This window comes from Chelonoidis abingdonii, chromosome 22 (assembly GCF_003597395.2).
Source record: "Chelonoidis abingdonii isolate Lonesome George chromosome 22, CheloAbing_2.0, whole genome shotgun sequence".
In the NCBI taxonomy this organism is placed as follows: Eukaryota; Metazoa; Chordata; order Testudines; family Testudinidae; genus Chelonoidis; species Chelonoidis abingdonii.
The window spans coordinates 8,198,064-8,216,846 of NC_133790.1; the positions used below are offsets into that span (position 1 = coordinate 8,198,064).

General features: G+C 42.1%; 1 protein-coding gene across 2 annotated transcripts in view; it reads right to left on the reverse strand.

Annotated features, from left to right (window-relative positions):
- The window catches only part of PITPNM2 (phosphatidylinositol transfer protein membrane associated 2), a 197,704-nt gene that overhangs the window by 162,391 nt on the left and 16,530 nt on the right, over positions 1–18,783 (reverse strand). For both annotated transcript variants that reach the window (XM_032800530.2, XM_032800527.2), the window contains exon 2: positions 13,787–13,886. The gene's annotated coding sequence lies outside the window, so the exon portion shown is untranslated. The remainder of the gene's footprint in view (positions 1–13,786; positions 13,887–18,783) is intronic.

The following is an 18,783-nucleotide window of genomic DNA, read 5'->3' on the forward strand; positions in this document are numbered from 1 at the left end:
ATGATGCTGGAATATCTGTACTAGATCATAATGAAGACTCTGCCCCTGCCAAGTTTCAAACTTCAGCCATGTTTATAGTGTTATAATAAAAACTCTTCTGTAACCTTATCTTTAAACAGGCAGTACCAGGAGACCATTAGAACACTCAAAATGGTAACATTTTAGCACTTAACAGAGAGTAACCAAGGCTGGAGGACACACCATTACTACATGAGTAGAGGAGATGTGATCACACACCCAACATTGTCAATTTCAGTAACTATAAGGGGCTACTTAGAAAAAGTATTCACTGAAAGCATATGCTTCGCCTAAACATTGTGTAGCTGTTTCCTCCCCTTCTGCCACATGATGAAATGAACATCAAAATGTTGTCTGAACAAGACATCATCTTACCTCACTTGATGAATCTGCTTGTATTTTGATATCAAGTTTTCAGTTGCTATGGTAGAGCTGGGTAGTATGTTTCTAAGAATCTTTGGTATGTAAGTGGATACAGACATTTTAGTATCTCTTCCCCCTCCTCACCCCACTTTAAGTGTGTGTCTATGTAAGCTGGACTGGAGTGAAAACAGCAGACAATTTTAATGGAAGTGAAGGAATTAAATTAACAACAGATCTTTAAAGTCATTAGAGGCTACACCAATGGGTCACTCAGGATATGGAGGTTACTCATCTGTAACTGCAGGTTCTTCGAGATGCACGGTCTGTATCTGTATTCCACATCGGATACACATGCACACTACACACTTCAGTCCAGAATTCTTGCAAACAGTGTCCACTGGCCCACACATGCGCCATCGCTCTCCCATGCTTCCAACCGAGGGCATAAAGGGTGGTGCAGGCTGACGCCTCTCCAGTTTCCCATTCTTACTGCAGTGTAATGAACCTGCAGCAGAGAGGATGGAGAGTGGGTAATGGAATACAGATAGGAACCATACATCTTAAAGGACCTCCAGATACAAGTAAGTAACCTTCATTTCTTCTTCGAGCAATGGTCCTTAGGTGTATTCCACACGTGAGAGATTAACAAGCAGTGGTCAAACAGGTGGTGCAAGGATGCAGAAGTAATGGCTGATTGTAGTACTGCTGTCCTCACAGCTGTATCAACAGCTGATGATTGTACCAGGGCATACTGTCCCATGAAAGTATGCAAAGAGCTCCAAGTGGCTGCCCTACATATCTCTACTGTAGGTACCTCTCTCAGAGATGCAGATGAAGTAGCTTGCTCCCTGGTGAAAAGAGCCTTTGCTCTTTCTAGGGAGATGAGGGGTGGGGAACTAGGTGGTAACAAAGGAAAATACAACCCAAGATCCATTTTGAAAGTCTCTGCACTATATAGGTTGACCTCTTGATCACTCTGCTATGGAAACAAATATTCAGGTCTTTCTACTGTCCTTTGCTCATTGCAAATAAAAGGCAAAAGACCTCTGAATGTTCAGAGAATGCAGTCGTCTCTCCTCTTCCAAGGCATGTGGTTTAGGGAAAAAATATAGATATGTGGATGATCTGACTCGTGAAACTCAGAAACTGCCTAGGGTATGAATCTGGAGTGGAGACATAGCAAGACCGTTTCCTTACAGAAAGGTAGTATACGGTAGGCCCAATAGGAGTGGGTAATGCAGGTAGGGGACAGCATATGTATGTCTCTGACCATCCTGGAGCAAGAGGAGGGTCTATTGATGGAGCCAGAATCTGGTCACCATAGCAGTCTGCTCCCTCTGGGGCTGCGTCATTAACTGGTACCACCTCAATTCCAAAATGGATGGAAGCACCAGGAGCTGTCTATCCCATGTCTTTACCACCAGAGCCAGCGCTGGAACTGTCAGATCTGTACCCTTCTGCACCATCTTCTCTTGTTAAAAAGATTTAGTCGGGCCTAAGACCTTAGCGCCCAAACACACTGGCTCTGCTGACTATGGCGAGGTTGGGGAGGGATCTCTCCTCTTTGGGACAGTCTTAGACATAGATGACTTGTCCTTATGTCTATGAGATTGTCCCTACTCTCCTCTGAAGCCTTCTCTGTAGGCTTAATGGACAGCCTCCATTCCCAAGCTCATGCTTGCAGGTGCATTGCCTGCTTGTTAAGGCCATGTATGAGGGGATGGGGAGAGTGGTTCCTAGCCTGCATCTGACAGGGGCTTCACTGACTTCTCCACAAAGTGTTTTCTGTCTCAGTTTCTGACCCTCACAAGTTCTGGGGAGAGGGAAAGACTGGCAGATGCTGCACTTGGAGGAAACATTAGCCTCCGAAGAAGCAGAGGCAGTGTTGATGTTTGTCACTAACAAAAAAGGAGCAAGGCCAGGAAACACAGTTTTTGAACCCTGGACTCAGTGCACAATCCCAGACTTCCTGGGGGGAAAAGCTATCTATCTATCTATGCTATACTATAAAAACTACTGTAAACTAAGCCACATATATTTCTTAAAAGAATAACATAGCAAAAAGGAACTGAGGACACTGAAGAGTCTAACTCAGACCACGTGACAGTGAGAAGGAAATTGAGAGGTACTGGCCTGCATCGCCCTTTATACCCTTGGTTTGGCACACGAGGAGAGCTACGGAGCATGCATGGGCCAATGGACACTGCTTGAAAAATTCCAGACTCAGGCGCACGGTGTGCATGCATCTCGCACGTGTGGAATGCAGATGGGGACCATCACTCAAAGACGAAATTAATCCATCTGAAAGCTTCCATGCACTACAATAAAGTACATATTTTTGTGTAAAGACTTATTTATAGAAGGTATAAGTCAACTTAATTGGCAAAAGTGCCATTTGATTTAGCTTAGTTCTCAACAAGTCTTCCTCAGTAGGATTCTGTATTTGTATGCAACAGATGTTGGGATCAGGGCTGGTTCAAGAAAATTTGGCAGGCTTCTGCAGAGCCATTCATTTCAATCCAAAGCTGCAGAATCAAGCAGTCAGTGTGCTATATGTTTCCACTCACCTGCCTCAATCCTCTCTTCTATAACAGATGGAGGGTGTGGGGAGATGTTTCACAGATGAGGGAAGTCAACAGGTAGCATGTCCAGAACTGATGTGGTTATTTGTGGAGGGACATATAGGATTATTGGCTGGATGCTTTCCATTGAACAGAAGGAGGGGGCAATTATGAGAGGCTGGCCTATGGGGCAAATACCCCAATCCCCTACACGGCTCTCACTTGGCATTAACCCACTCAACCCCAAGGCAAGTGGCAAGAGAGCAGAAAATGTCATACTGGCATTTCAACATGTCCCTGGTGAAATGGGGCATCTCATGACTTGAGGCCACTGTTGGCTGCAGGTTTGGCAAAAATGTGAGAGACTGTTTTCTCTTAGAATATTACTACTTTAAAAAAAATACGAAAAAAGATGTATTGCTACATTCTACAGCAAGGGTCACAAGCACTGCAGCTTATACTACCGGGTGTGTTTTTTCATTGGTATAATTTAATTAATATTGAGATAGAAGGAACCTCTTATGGAAATAGGCATGGAGGGGGTTGGGGTTTTTTTCCGTTTACAAAAGGGGAATGATTCCGAGAACACAATCAAGTGAAATAAGTTCCCTAAATTATATAAATTTTTCTGACACAGTCGCATGCCCAGACAACATCCTCATTTTGCAATGATCACATATTTGCTAAAAGTGTGTTTCTAGATGTTTAGGGAAGCAGATGTATGTCTAATGCCAACAGTAAAGGTCCTATTTTTATAATCCTCTGTACAATAAGAGTTAGAGATGGGGCCAAACCTGGGTCCAGACACCTCAGAACTTGGGACAAGTCTCAGTCCAGACAAAAGCTTTTTATCTTAGCCTTTATCTCTACTCACAGCCATGGTGACAACCTAGGGTTAACGCAGCCGTCTAGCGAGACAATGGGTAACACACGGAGTACGCCAGGAAATGAAGTACAGATCCCACCAACACAAAGCAAGCATAAATCTAACCCAGGATTGTATGCAGACCGCGGTAACCCTGGATCATACTACTGCTTCCTGCTTTCCCACCTTCTGAACTTCCTGGCATCCTGTTTGAAGAACCGGTCTCTGTCCTTGAATTAAAACACCTAAAAACAGCACAAAGAGCACAAACACTCCAGTGTTCATTTTACTACAGGTGGCCCCTCTGGTACAATCAGAACGCTAGATTAACAGTCTGTTCATTTTGTTCCAACACAACTCATGCTATCAGGCGTTTAGTCACGTGAGGTGGTAGTACCCTTTATTCCTATGGACTTGAGTGGGAGCCAGCACCCCTCAGCAACTCACAGCACTGGGCTCTGTATTCACAGTAAAATGGCTGGTGTACGGGCAATTTTAAAGTTGCCTCAACTGCCCACAATGTGAGAATGCTATATCCCAGTGACTCAGCCCACCCGAAACAAACAAAAACAACTAAATTTGTTAAAGACAGAGACATGCACAAAACAAAAACACCACCCTGATTCCCAGGAAGTTTAGATGTCCCCCCCAGCCCTGCCCCCACTGAATAAAACAATACATTTATCTCACGCCTCCACACCCCTCTGTCAAATTCTAAGTCCCACTTGAATCCAAGGAAGTGGTGGGGGATAATCACTGATTCAAGATGGCAGATAAGTCAAAAGCAGGGATGTAAAATCGGGCTGGGGATTCAAGAGAAATACCACAGAAGTGCCTCTACAGGTCGGGGGAAAACAGCCATGAGTAAAGGGGACGTGGTTGAAAATACATCTGAGGGAAGATCTCAGTGCAAAAAGTCGTAAAAGGGCTGTGAGAGAGACCTTACAATCAATGCCCGACCTCTGTTGACAACTCTCACAATTTTATCACAAGCCTTGTAACATCTGGCATTTTTCTTAAGAGGTCTAGCTTCTGGAGTCATGTTATTACACTGCACAACAATCTCAGCTTTCATTTTAAAATGCTGTTTCTTATCCTCAGGATTGCTGAGAAAACACTGAAAAAAATATGAGATACCTAAAACTCAACCCAAAAAGGCAAATAAAAAAAATTATTTACTCTTTCTAAAATCCTCAATCTTTTGGGGCCAGCATTCTACCAGTGGCATTCTATTTTCTTCAATAGTAATGCAATACTTAGTCTATCTACTTGTGAATCTGCTATGATTTTAATTAATGCACCATTTCACATGGACACAATGTGACAAACCAACTGAGCAAAATTCATATGTGTTTTAACTTCTCTGTGGTCAAAAGTGGTACATCAGGGGGCTCTCTGTCCACAAATCCTGTAAATTCATTGAGAACACGACCACAGTGAATGCTACTGCTAAAGAATTTATGGGCACTTTAAGCATCCTCCTTTTTTTGGAAATAAACAAGGGCACATTTTTCAACAGTGACTTAAGGCTCTTGAGACACTTTTGAAAATTTTGCCCTTTGTCTAATTCGATGCCATATAACATCTACAGCCATCCCAGAAGAAAGACAGGAGGCAATGGATGTGGTTTACTTGCCACAACTTTATTCTCTTAACATATCTGGGAGTACCCAGCAACAAACTGCACAGTACAGGTCATCTTCCATCCCCTAATCATTTCCACAAATCCCCAGCCTGGCCCCAGCCATCTGGTTGCTGGGACTCCATTGTCCCCCATTATAGGAGGTAAAAGGGGCTAGAAAAGAAGGGGGTCAACTCTTTGCTGAACCAGATGGAGTCCCAACCGCCGCCCTTCCTCAAGCTAGAAAAAAAGAGGGAGAGTATTTTCATATACAAAATGGACATGAAAAAAGTCTGCAAACTAGATGTCTTGTCTATCCTTACACTTCAATTCATGGTCCCACTGGAGCTAGTGAGTCTATGCACAGGAGTAGAGATTAGAGCAGCAGAAACACTCAAGATTAGGTTTTAGAACCTATCACCCCCACTAAGAGCTCCCTCCCACCATAAAGGAGTACACATTTTCCATTTGGAGTTAAGGTAGCTAACAAAATAAGTATGAAAATTAAAGGGGAGTGGGGAGAGAAAACAGACCATAAGAACATTAGAACAGCCATACTGGGTCAGACCAGCAGTCCATGTAGCCGAGTACATTCTCTCTTCCAACAGTGGCCAGTGCCAGATGCATTCCTTGTCATCCAGTTCCAGCTTCTGGCAGTTTTTTCACTGTTTATACTAGTCAATGGCACTTTCCGTAGTGCTCTAGCAAAATCCTGCAAAAGCTGGCTCACTTGAATTCCCTTACAGTGCATGCAGTCACATATGCCCCCTAAATCAGCAAGGTATTTCTTTTGCAAGCCAGTTGCTTTGCATTCTCAGAGAATTATTTCACCAAAAATGTGAAAAGCATTTTCCTCACCATGGAGAATTATTTGTATGTCCAGCAGTACTCACCTTGAAATGAATAATCTGATACAGGGCTTTGGAGCTGTGCTCCGCTCCGCTCCAGCTCCAGCTCCAGACAAAAACCTGCAGCTTCACTGCTTCGGAGCTGCTCCGCGCTCCAGCTACACGCTCCGCTCCAAAGCCCTGATCTGATATAGTGCAAGAGGTCAAGAACACGTTAAAAATAGTAATTGCTAACTAGATCTTGACCAGATACAGCTGTTGCCATCTAAAGTGTCAAGAACCCATAGCTTAATGAGTTCCCAATTACACGGCTACCCTATACAACAAAAAATCAGCATTTCTAGAGCTGAATTGAACCAGTACTCTGAAATTTCAATCAGTTACAAGCAGGCCTCATTTTTCCTAATGATTTCTTCTCCCAAATGTTGCCAATAGGCTCTGAACCAAAATAATCAGTTTATGAATTAATGACACCATTTTCAGAAGTGCCGGGTATCTACAACTCCCACAAAAGGAGCAGGGAGATGCTACTGATCAGCACTTCTTAAATGTCCACAGTTCTTGTCCGAGTTTTCAATTTGTGCTAAGCCTGCAAATACAGGAGGTTGTTCTACTGGGTTTTTATTTTTGGTTGTGGAGACGGGGAGATTTAAGACAACTGTTATTTACTTTTCTGTAGTGGTTGGTATTGTTTTTTGCCTTCAGTATTGTCTATGCCTTCTCATTTCCACAGGACAAAATTCTGAAAACAGGGCAGGTAGAAGCTACTGTGTCTTTAGTTTTTAATCTCGTATACTTCAGCCATGACAGTTCTAGAAGGCAGTGAGGAAAAGGAAAACTTGGTATTTCAATAATAGACACAGTCACTTCTCTAAAACCTGGTTCGAGATTACATGTCTCAGAACATCGTTTCTTGAGGAGGAGGGATATCAGAGTATATCACTCTATTGGGTCTTTCAACATGCAAAGTGTAAATCTGTTGTAGAGGACACAACCCAGCTGACTTCCATGTACATGACTAGTTCTAAATTTGTTCCTTTAAAATGGATATGCTCTGAACTGATTAACCTTTCCCTGGTGCCACTTGTGACAATGTACCTCCAGACTTCAAGCGCATGTTACACTCTTCCCTTATGAAAGGGTACTATCTAATTTCATAGGGATGGAATCAAATTGGTCCTATAGAATTTAATAGAAAATTAGATCCCTTTTATTGTACCCCAGGGAAATAATTCTCTCTAGGTCTTTTCTTTAAAGGTTTGCTCATCAGGTCTTATTTTTAAAGAAACTGGGCCAAATCATCCTGGCTGTAACTTCAATGACGTCAGTGGAGTTACAGCAGGGATAAAACTGGGCCATTATTTTTATGTCCATGAATTATGTGCCCACTAAGAATAAAATCAGGTTAAGTGAGTGTATCTAAAATCTATCCTGCAGAGATAAATTAACATCTATATGTGGAATGTATTTTCACCAATTCTATTTCCTACTGCGCATTTAGAGCTATATAAATTTTATGTCAAATTTGACTTCTGTAGCAGTGAGCTACAATGCAAGACTAAAGTGACAAGCGGCATTCACACTTTATATCCTGTTTTGATAAAGAAAAGTACCAAGAAAATCTTTACCAGGAAAAGGTCTTTAAAGAAAACTGCAAATATCAAACAAAAAGCACCACCACCAACAAATACTGACACACAGAATTCCCAGTAATTGCTGGTTACTTTAAAGAGTAAGTGAAGTAATATATTTTATTGGATCAACGTCTGTTGGTGGAAAAGAAGAGTTCTGTGTAGCTCAAAAGTGTGTACCGTCTACCAACAGAAGTTAGTCTCAAAAAAGATATTTTACCTGACCTACTTGCCTCTTTTATATCCTGGGACCAACATAGAGAAACTTGCAGTGCTGTAGCCAATATAAACATCAAACTCTGCATATCAGCCAGTAATAAAGCCCAATAGCCTTGCTGTGATCCCTTGTCTCTTAGTAAATCCTAACAGGATTAAATATAAATATAAAAACTAACAACATGAAATAGTAGTTTAAACACCAATGATATTCTCCTGTGAATTATTACCAGAAAGTCTCAAACACCGACACAGAAGGGGTAGACAAAAACCAGGCAGATAGATGAAACAGGCATTTACTTGGATAACAAAAACAAATAAATCATGGCTCAGCACGAGAGAGTTTCTATCTACTAGTAAAAACCAGCATAGGTTTTCAAAACACAAAATCATACAGCTCTCATATAATGCATTCCCCCTGCACCTCCTACCCCATTCTCTCCAGCATTAGATATTGCTGACTACCTAAGGCAAAGTACTGGACTAAACTGACCACAGGATGTGTATGACCTGATAACAACTATAACCAAAATTTTCCAAAACTCCACATTCAAAGGTCTGATTGGCACATGTTAATGCATTTGAGTAAATTTACTCATGCGGTAATGTCACAATGGGTATGGTTAGAGTTACTCACATGCATAAATATTTGCAGAATTATATCCTTAATGCTTTTAAGGATAAATGGCTTATTTTTCAGAAGCATCCATAAATGCCAGTGAGGTCAGCAGGAGCTGCAGGTGCCCATCACCTTTGGAAAATCAAGTCACTTTTCTTTAGGTGCCTAGCTTAGATTATTTCTGGCCCCATGTCCCTAGATGAAGCTCTGGCCAGAAAGGAATGGTCTTATTCGGGATGGTCTTTTTTCCATTGTTTTCCCATAATACTAATAATATTTTCCCTACGACAACCCAGAACAGTTCAATTTAATTCCCATTCCCGCCTCCCAGCCTTGGAATCAACATAACTTGAGCTGGAAAATGTGCAACCTCCTTAAGCCTTTATTTACAATATCATAAAACACAAGGGAAGGATCTGGCCAAGTTTTGCAGCTGGAATGGGAACAGCAGAAGAGAGCATGCTCCAGTTTTTACAGCTGTGACATTTTACATATTGGGGAGGAGATGATATGAATCTGCGGAAGGGTGGAATCAGAGGCCCCTATCCTGTAATCAGATGCCCACAGATATATCTTTATGACCACTGAGTCCCACTGAAATCAGTAGGGCTTTGTATGTGCAGATCTGAATGCAAAACTAGAGCCTGACATGCTTTGGGTGGGGGGGGTTGTTTGTTGACTTTGTTAATGTTATCTGTAAAAGAGAGGTGCAGTGGTCTGTTTTCATGTTCTTAAATGCTTGATTGTAATGAGTTCTATAATTACCTCACCCTCCAAACACAAATATGACAAAGGTGCAAAAAATATAATAAATAATAATACTACAACCATCCCTAAACAAAATTCACAATAGAACTTCAGCCAAAAATTAAGAAATGAGAGAGAGAGACACACACACAGATGAAGAAAGTTCGCATCTATAGAGAATTATACTAGTAACAGGAAACTACTGTCAGTTGATGTTGCGGTTAGAACCACACAAATGTCATCAGCTCTTTCCTCCCCGTTACACTGGGTGTCCAAACAGCTCATCATGCCTAGTGCTTTTACTGCGACAATGAGAAGGGGGGGAAAAGTTTAACACACCCTTATTTCCACTAGAGATTTAAAAACATCAGTGCAGGCTGAAGTCACAGTCTTTTAAAGAGAGACACCCTGTACCTGATTGCTCACCTCTGTGAGAACTAATACCATAACCAACTCAAGATGCTCCTAATCTACTTCCCTTACCACAAGTTATCCATACTCGCGTCTCTCCTATTACCGACTCCTTTCTCCTCTCCTGTCACTGTAACTCAACAGCTGCTATGCTAACATGCACCACCTTTAAATCCTTTTAAAATTGTTGTTCTCTCCTATCTCGCTCAGCTGCATCTCCCCACGCAGTCCGGTTCTCTGTTTTTTGGAGAGTGGCTGTAGCCCAGCTCTCTGAAGTGTTATCACCTTGATCTAACTCTCCTCGTAAAATGATTTGCGATATTTCATATAAAAGATTCTACATAAAAATAGATTGTGTTGTATTGATCCATTCATCCACCTTTAGAGTCATCTTCTAAAGTGGCCTACAATTCTCATGCTATGGGTGATGCTCAGACCACTTAGCTCTAAGACTCTTGCTTAATACAGCACAGGTCAAGGGTTAGATTCAGTCCCTGTTTACTCCCACATAGAGGCCCAGGGCTCTACAGGGGAAAACTTGCTGCAGGGTTGGTTCAGGCAACTCAACTCAGCTGTGCACACCTGCTTTACTGGCAGCTTAGGGCAACAGTGCAGCCCAAAGAAATAGCGGTGCAGGCTGGAAAAGGGGGCACAATCAGGATATATGGGGAGGAGTCAATTCAGGTGTAATTTATACTTCCCTTTGCGGGGTGGTTCTATGCATTGTTGTTTTAAGACATGTGAATTCCCCAGAGGGGGCACCCACTCCCTCAGAGTACAAGAGCCCTGCCTCCAATTAGTCCTTAATGCCTCTCCACCACCACCTCACTCCTGTTGCCCCTTTCCACATAACCCCCCACTCCTGGTCTGTCACCCCTCCACCCTCCCTTCCTGTGCACCAGCTCCCAACTGCCCTCTTATCCAACGGAGGTAGAGACAGAGACTAACCAACATGAGTATGAGGGAGGGGAACATTCACGTTTCCTCCCCTCTGAGGCTCAGGGAAGGGTGGAAGGGCAATGAGGAAATTCTGTCCCTCAGAACAGGTAGGAGCAAAGGAGCAGGGGACAGGTTAGGCTACTGGTGCAGCAGGCACTCTGTACCAGCAACCTCTGTCCCCTAGCACAGGTGCTGCCTCCCAGCTGGCTTCTTCCAGCCGCTATGAGATGCTCAAGCCCCATCACAGGTCCTGGAAGCACCACACACGGACATCCAGCCTGTACATCCACAGGGCCAGCTCTGTCCTTGTGAATGAAACCCAGTTCTTGTATTTTCATTATAATGCCCCCATGGATGTGGGATATGGTTTCTCTCAGGTGCCGACCCTGTAAGGCACCGAGGGCAGTGGGGGTGGAAGACCATCAGCACCTCAGAGGAGCAGCCTTAAGGGAGCTCTCCCCCACCCCCCGCATTATTTGCTCTGTTTGGCAGTCTGGTCACAAGTCCCTCAGGGATTGAACAGCAGAACTCTGGCACAGGGACAATGGTAGAGCACAGTAGGAAAATTACCCAGTGCCTGCATCCAACGGCTCCTAGTTCTGGCCAATGCCATTCAGACCTTTGTTTTCATGAGTGCTGCATTCACCATCAAATTTTAAAGCCAATTTTATTCCCTTATGTACTTAACCAGCCGAGACATAGACATTCCTCGCTCCTTTCAGCTTTCTAGAGACCTGCACTGCACAGCTTCATTTTGCTGCGTGTAAAGGTAGCATTTCCTTGTTCTCCGAGTAATTGACGACCAATTTTGTGTCTGTTTTACATTTTACAGAGACACATTAATTCCTTCAGGAGAGTGAAAAGCATGGGGCTAAGTCCACAGGGCAAAGTTAACCCTGAAAATGGGATGAGACTGCATTTGCCTTCCTTTGCTCATCATTAGTTTACAGAGTCACATTCTTCTTCATTACACAGCCCAGAGGGGAACAAAGGAGCAGGAACTTGGACATAAAGTACCTTAAACCCATGGGAAGCGAGAGCAGAGCCTGTTCCTGCCCTTCTGCCAAGCAAGTGGAGACCCTTCTGTGCCTCTACCACACAGAGGCGGCTCAGGGGTTGTTCTTCTCAGGGTCCTGTGGATAGGAGTGAAAATTTGTGCAGCTAAGAGCATTAGCCCTGCTGCTAAGCTGCTAACAGTGGTATTTACTCCCAGAGAGACCATCCATGGTTCCTACTGCACGGCTGCAATAGGGAGAGAGACTCCAATGGCAGCATGGCTCCCTCAGGAGAGAAGCTGGGTCCCAGAGAGGCTCAAGCCTTCTGCAAGGTTAGGAACAGTTACCATACCAGTACCTGGGCCCACAGACTTTCTGGGGAGTATCAGGTGGAGATACTCCAAGGTGAATGCTGCTCCATTTCCTGGGCTCTCTGTCCCTCTCCCTGGGTTTTATGCCAGTACAATACTAAGGGTACCACATGGCCCATCATCTTCAGTGACTTCTGCTAGTGGCACCCAAGTGCTAGTTCAAGGCCAGATTACACTTTCACTTGCAACTGTGAACATTAAGAATAACTACAGTGCCTTGAGCATGTGAATCCAGAATCACTGAAAGCAACTTGGACTCCTCAGCCTGGGTAGTCTCACAACTATACTTGTCCATCCTGTGCCTGCTTCCAGCTGCTCTTGAACTGAAGGTCAGCAGCCCTGAATTTTAGTCTACAACAGCAGAATGCAAGACTGGAGCACCCTAGACATCATTCCAAAGGGAAACTTTGACTGGAGATAAAAGTTAAATCATTTTTGGTACAAATTTTAATGGGGTAAAGGGGAATGGGGTAAGGGAAGTGGGAAAATACAACAGATTCGAACAGAACAGTCAAGAATAATAAAAAGAGTATGCTGAGGCCACACCTACTTTCAAGTAAATTAGTTTCAGAATGCCTGTTCATTTGCTAGTTCCATAAGCAGTTTTAGATAGGGTGACCAGATAGCAAGTGTGAAAAATCAAGACAGGGGTGGGAGGTAATAGGAGCCCACATAAAAAAAAGCCTCAAATATCGGGACTGTTCCTATAAAATTGGGACATCTGGTCACCCTTGTTTTAGAAATATGAGTCAGGACAGCAAAACTAACATGAAGGACCTTTAATGAAAATCACCAAATATTTAAAATAAACATTAAAGAAACACACCACAAGATTAAATCACAATGTAATTACAATGTACTATGCCATTACAAAATACAAAAATGTCTCAATACCTTTAATTATCCAAACAGAAAAAAAATTCCAACTTCTCATCATTTGTGCAGTTTGTATGGGGGTGGGGAGTATGCATTTCTGTCAGCTTGGAAAATGAACATGAGCCTGTCCATTTCTACTTGCTTTCTGGATTACTTGCACTAAAACAATATTGCAGTATTCAAGTTCCAAACACTGCCTGGTTTAAACTAAAAATAAAATACTTACATTCACTGATTTTTTTAAAAAAGAAGAAAAATTAATACATTTGTATGAGGGTTATTTTTTAAAATATATTAAGTCTAAATTTGGGGAGTAACCTATTTGGTAGCGTCCCTTTAATGAACCCACTTTACAAAAAGAGATCTCTGGGTGTTGACTGACCAGAAACAAATGCACAGGTACACTCAGCAAAAGTTTTCTTCAAAAGGGGAACAATTATAACCAGAAAACACATACAAGTTAACTCAACACCGGACAACCTACTTCTGTGACCCTAGGCATGGAATCTGACCTTCCGAAAGGCTACTCAAGCAGCCACTCTTTGAACTTCCATTGTATAGCCCTTCCTCAGAGGAACCTGAGCTAAGGCTAACCACTTGTTCCCCAGAGATGGTTGCCGTTCCCCACAGTAGCGTATGAATGATTTTTTTTTTTTTTTTTAAACAGAAAGAGAACTGCAATTCAATGGAACTGTCAGAACATACCGTATGTATGAAATCTCTCTGGATGCTTCTGAATGCAGGAGGGAGTCAACGCAGCATTGCTGACGTAGGATGTCACTGTTGGTCCACATATGTCAACATCCTAGAGAAAATAAAGAACATGTACTTAACGACCATGCCACTGGGAAATTAACAGCAAGAGTGAAGTTATGCCATGCTAATAGCTCCTGTACAAACAACATGAAGCTATAACCTTTTATAATTGTGCATCATAGTTCTCTGCAGACATCCCTCCAGTATGTTAGAAATTCAATACGTGATAGTAGGCGGTAACAAGCGCCTTAGGGATTTCAGCTTGTTCCAAGCCATGAGTCATCGTAATCTCTAACTCATGGAAATATAAAATAAGAAAAAAAAAATCTGCACTGACCACTACCATGTGCTCTCTTTGCATAAAATAATCATAATCCCCCATGCAAGGTTACCAGTTCACACAGGGTGCTGAATGATGTAAGTGCACAGATATTTAGCATGGATGTTGTTGAAGAAAAAATTCACATAGCAGCAGTCTGCTAAACCCTGAGATGAGGCAGAACTCCTTGCTTTAAGAGTGGGAAGGGAGCTGGAACTGCCTTTATAGAAGCTATTCACTTCCACAGGCAGGGGAGGAGTAAGGAAAAATAGCACCTCCCAGTACCACTACAGAGAGATGATGGTTCTTTTCCCCTAGTATTGCAAGAGGAGCAGCATGGTGAAAGGGGAGTGGGCTGGGCTACCAGGGAAAGTGAGAGTTTTCAGCGCCTCAAGCCAGATAGGTACAGACTCCCCTCCTGTATTGGGGCAGAGATGGGGAATTTATATCTGAGACACCGCCCCTTCTACTTCCCTGCCCCAGCCTGTGGTTACTGGTATCTTGGCCCCTCAGACTGTCTTTGCCAGGAGAGCTGAGAGAGGTCTACAATGAACATAATAGAACAATTATATCCTAAGTAGCTCATGCAGTTTCCTTAATTATGGCAAATAGCCTATTACCTTTTATAAGAGATTCCTTTGGGTGGGCTCTCCGCATTGCTTTTAACTACTGTAGATCATTTTTAAGGCATGCTTTTAAAGTGCCTGATCAATACATCAGTCACACACACACAACCCTCTCCAGTCCTGCCGATCCTCACTCCACTGGCTTCTTGCCCCTTCTCACATTAGAGTCAAGCCCCTCTCTGTCTCTTCAAAGCCCTTCAAAACCTTGGCATCACCCACACCTCTGCTCCTGACTCCTTCCTTAATCCCTTTCTCCCAGAGGCAGCCAGCACAGATCCCGACAAAGGCTCCCAGCAGAGGACAGTCCAGAAAGGGGAGGGAAGACAGCAATGACATCGGGCATCTGCACGCATCTGCCTTTGCCAGAAGGTCCACAGCCAGCCAACACCACCTCAGAGGTGGGTGTGGCCGTCAGGTGGTGTAGCCAGGCCTGCCCAGGGAGTGGTGATGCACCAATTCAGCACATCCACACGGCAGCCCCCATTAACTGGCTGCCTTACCTCAGCTGAACCTCCAAGGGAGCAGTGGAAGCATTATCCCTTTTAGTTTAGGTGGTGTCCAACTGCCCTTTCCAGCACTGGGAGTTGTAACTTGTGTCAGTGCAGGTGATTCTGGCCCCTATCCTGGACTCTAAGTCCCTGCATTACATAGCAGGAGAAAAAAAAACACTTCATGGCAGTGCAAGTGTTTCCCCAACACACACTCACAGCAGAGATACATGAGCACCTGCCCCCTCCCTCTCCCACAAAAAAACCTCCTGTAGATCAAGCACAAAGTAAAACCTATCCTGGCAGGTGCTAACACACACCTACCAGAGCAGACTACATACATGCACAGCATCTTTGAGACTGGACCATGGATTACAAGCCAGAAGGCAGGACATACGGAGCCAGGCGTGGAATCACTACACTGTGCAATATTTAGCTGACCCTGCCATGGTTAATAGGGTTGATTTATACCTTACCAAAACAGATTTTAATTGCAGTTTACTCTTGTACCTTCATACAAAGCTATTCAATGTGCTTGTGAAGGCCACAGTCCCACTGGAGAAAGAGCAAGCATGAGCAATGTTTCAGGTCCATTAAGTCTCAGAGTCCTCACAGACCGCAAACAGCCAGACAGCTTAAAATATATTTAGTCCTCAAATGCTTATTAACGTCATCTGACGATTCACAGCTCAGTTGGTCGCATGGAGCCCAAACACCAGTTCTGCTTTCCCAGCACAGATAAAAACGCTACAGCAGTTTGACAGCAAGTTATTTAACCTATATACAAACCTTTCATATTGTGACTATTATTAACGGATGGAATTTTGACTTAGAAATTGAGCTGCAGCTCTGGCAACATGGCATAGTGGTCAGATAACAGGACCAATAGTCAGGCAGTCCCAAATGCTAACCTTGGTGCCAACAAAGAAACATCTATTGATAGATTTCAGTCTCAGGCTTGCAAGAATCTGATACCAGATAGAAGTCGACAGGAATTACCTCCTGTCCTCATTCGAGAGGCCTGATTTAAATTGAAGTGATTTAAATAAGCAAGCAGGAAACCTTGTGATTTAAATCATTTTAATTTTGTTCTGCATTTGTATATAGTCCAAAAGAAAGGTCTGTTCTGCTTGGCTGTCATGACCATTCAAATATATTGATTTGCAATGCAAATATACCCTTTATACTACATGTTGGTACTTCTACATATTTTTTTTCAGGAATTATGTAGCTTAACAGACATTTGTTCAGATTCTTACATTTTTAACGTGATAAAAAAATGTAAAAATTGTCATTCACTGGTTTCTATTTATATGACTAAATGGTAATTTTTTTACTCATGATTTCTTTCACACTTGCATTAGGATGAAAATTTTAATTCAATAAAAAATGCACAAAAGCAGCATTTTAAGCTAGTTTTTATGAGTTAAATAAAACTACCTTAAATGTGCTAGATATATAAAAAATATTTATCAAATTATGCCTTACATTTTAAACTAACCGAGTTATTAAATAAAGAAATATCATCTGCAGTTAGTGAACTGACTAACTTGTTTCTGGTCACCATGAGCCAGATTTTCAAAAGTGTTTAAGTGCCTGAAGGTGCAGATAGACTCCTAATGGAATTTTCAAAAAGTGCCTAAATAGATTAGGCGCCTAACTCCCATGGGAAGCACTTTTTGAAAATCCTACTAGGTGCCTCTCTGCCTAAATATCATTGAAAACCTGGTGCCATGTCCTTCACATTTTTAGAATTAGCAGACCTCATCCTCTCCCACCTGATTTTTATTCATAGATTGGATGAGAAAAATGAGCATTTCTACTTTTTCAACTCCCTATCAGCTTCTCAAGTTTGAATTAACTAGTCTACATGAAGAAATATTCTTTCTGCACCTGCTAACTAAAATGAAACCAAAAGAAATTAGGGTAAAATCTTTTCTGCACAATACTTCTTCAAAGTACTTACATTGGAAAAATTTAAATGTCGGCATTCTCTCCATTGTAAAGACTGAAAATAACAGAGATACTTACTTAATATAGTACAGGACATTGTGACATAGCTTGAATTAACCTCAAAAGTTAAAGATTCCCCCACCTCATTATTCTGTATATAATTTTAAAAAGGAGCATCCTTTAATTCATTAAAATTTGCAGAAGGCTGCTGCAATTTAAAAAAAAAATTAAACAATTAGTATATTATATTAAGTTTAGGCCTTTACATAGCTCATCAATTTCAAATTTAATTTTAAACAGGTTTATTTTTAAAAAGATAAACGTATTTAATTTTAAAAAATTAAAAAACCCAAGTTCAATAAGAAAATGCTTTATTTTTCCATTTAAAATAACAATCATCGACTTTTATCCACTGCATCTTCATTATAAAGACATACCATGAGTGTGTCTTCTTAAACACATGGATCTAAATTAATTCTTGCTGCAACCATGAAGCCTTTAGTGGAGCTGCATCAGGGAGACATTTGGGCCAAGGTGGCTCACACCAGAATAAAAAGGAAATGCTAATACATGATAGGATATTTACTGACCACCGATTAGGAGCCTGATCCAGAGAGGTAATGAGCAATCCCAACTCTCTCAGACTTCCATGGGAGTTGGGATTGCTCAGCACCTCTTAAGATTCTCTCTCACACACACTCACAAATTAAAAATTAGGTTCAAAAGCATTATGATACCATGCAGAAGATGATCAAAGCAGCCGCAGCTATTAGTAGACAGATTCATATGTAAATACATTTTGCAGTTAGGATGAGGTGCCATCCAGCAGGTGGTGAGTTGCTCATTTTTAGCACAAATATTGAAAACGCTGCACTACACTAATAGAACTGGCATTTATCTGTCCATGGAAGCAGACTAATTATAACATTCTTTTGGCTGGCTTCTGAAGGCCTGTCTACTTAACTGATGTGTTGTGCTGCAGTTCTCAGTTGTTCCCCCTAAGAGATATCGTAAGTGTCACACACAAGTACTTTTCATTGGGGAATGGGTGGAGCTCCCACCCTGAACAGAACAAATACAACAGGGTATACCAATGGCTCTCAACTTTTCCAGATTACTGTCCCCCTTTCAGGAGTCTGATTTGTCTTGCATACCCCCAAGTTTCGCCTCACTTAAAAACTACTTGCTTACAAAATCAGATATGAAAATACAAAAGTGTCACAGCACACTGTTACTGAAAAAGTGCTGACTTTCTCATTTTTACCACAGAATTATAAAATAAATCGATTGGAATATAAATATTGCATTTACATTTCAGTGTATAGAGCAGTATAAACAACTCACTGTCTGTATGAAATTTTAGTTTGTACTGACTTTGCTAGTGAATTTTATGTAGCCTGTTGTAAAACTAGGCAAATATCTAGATGAACTGATGTACCCCCGGAAGACCTCTGCATACCCCAGGGTTACACATACCCCTGGTTGAGAGCCATGTGGGTATACCATGGACCAAATATTTATTTGGATTATGGTAGTGCTTACAGTTCCAAGCCAAGATCA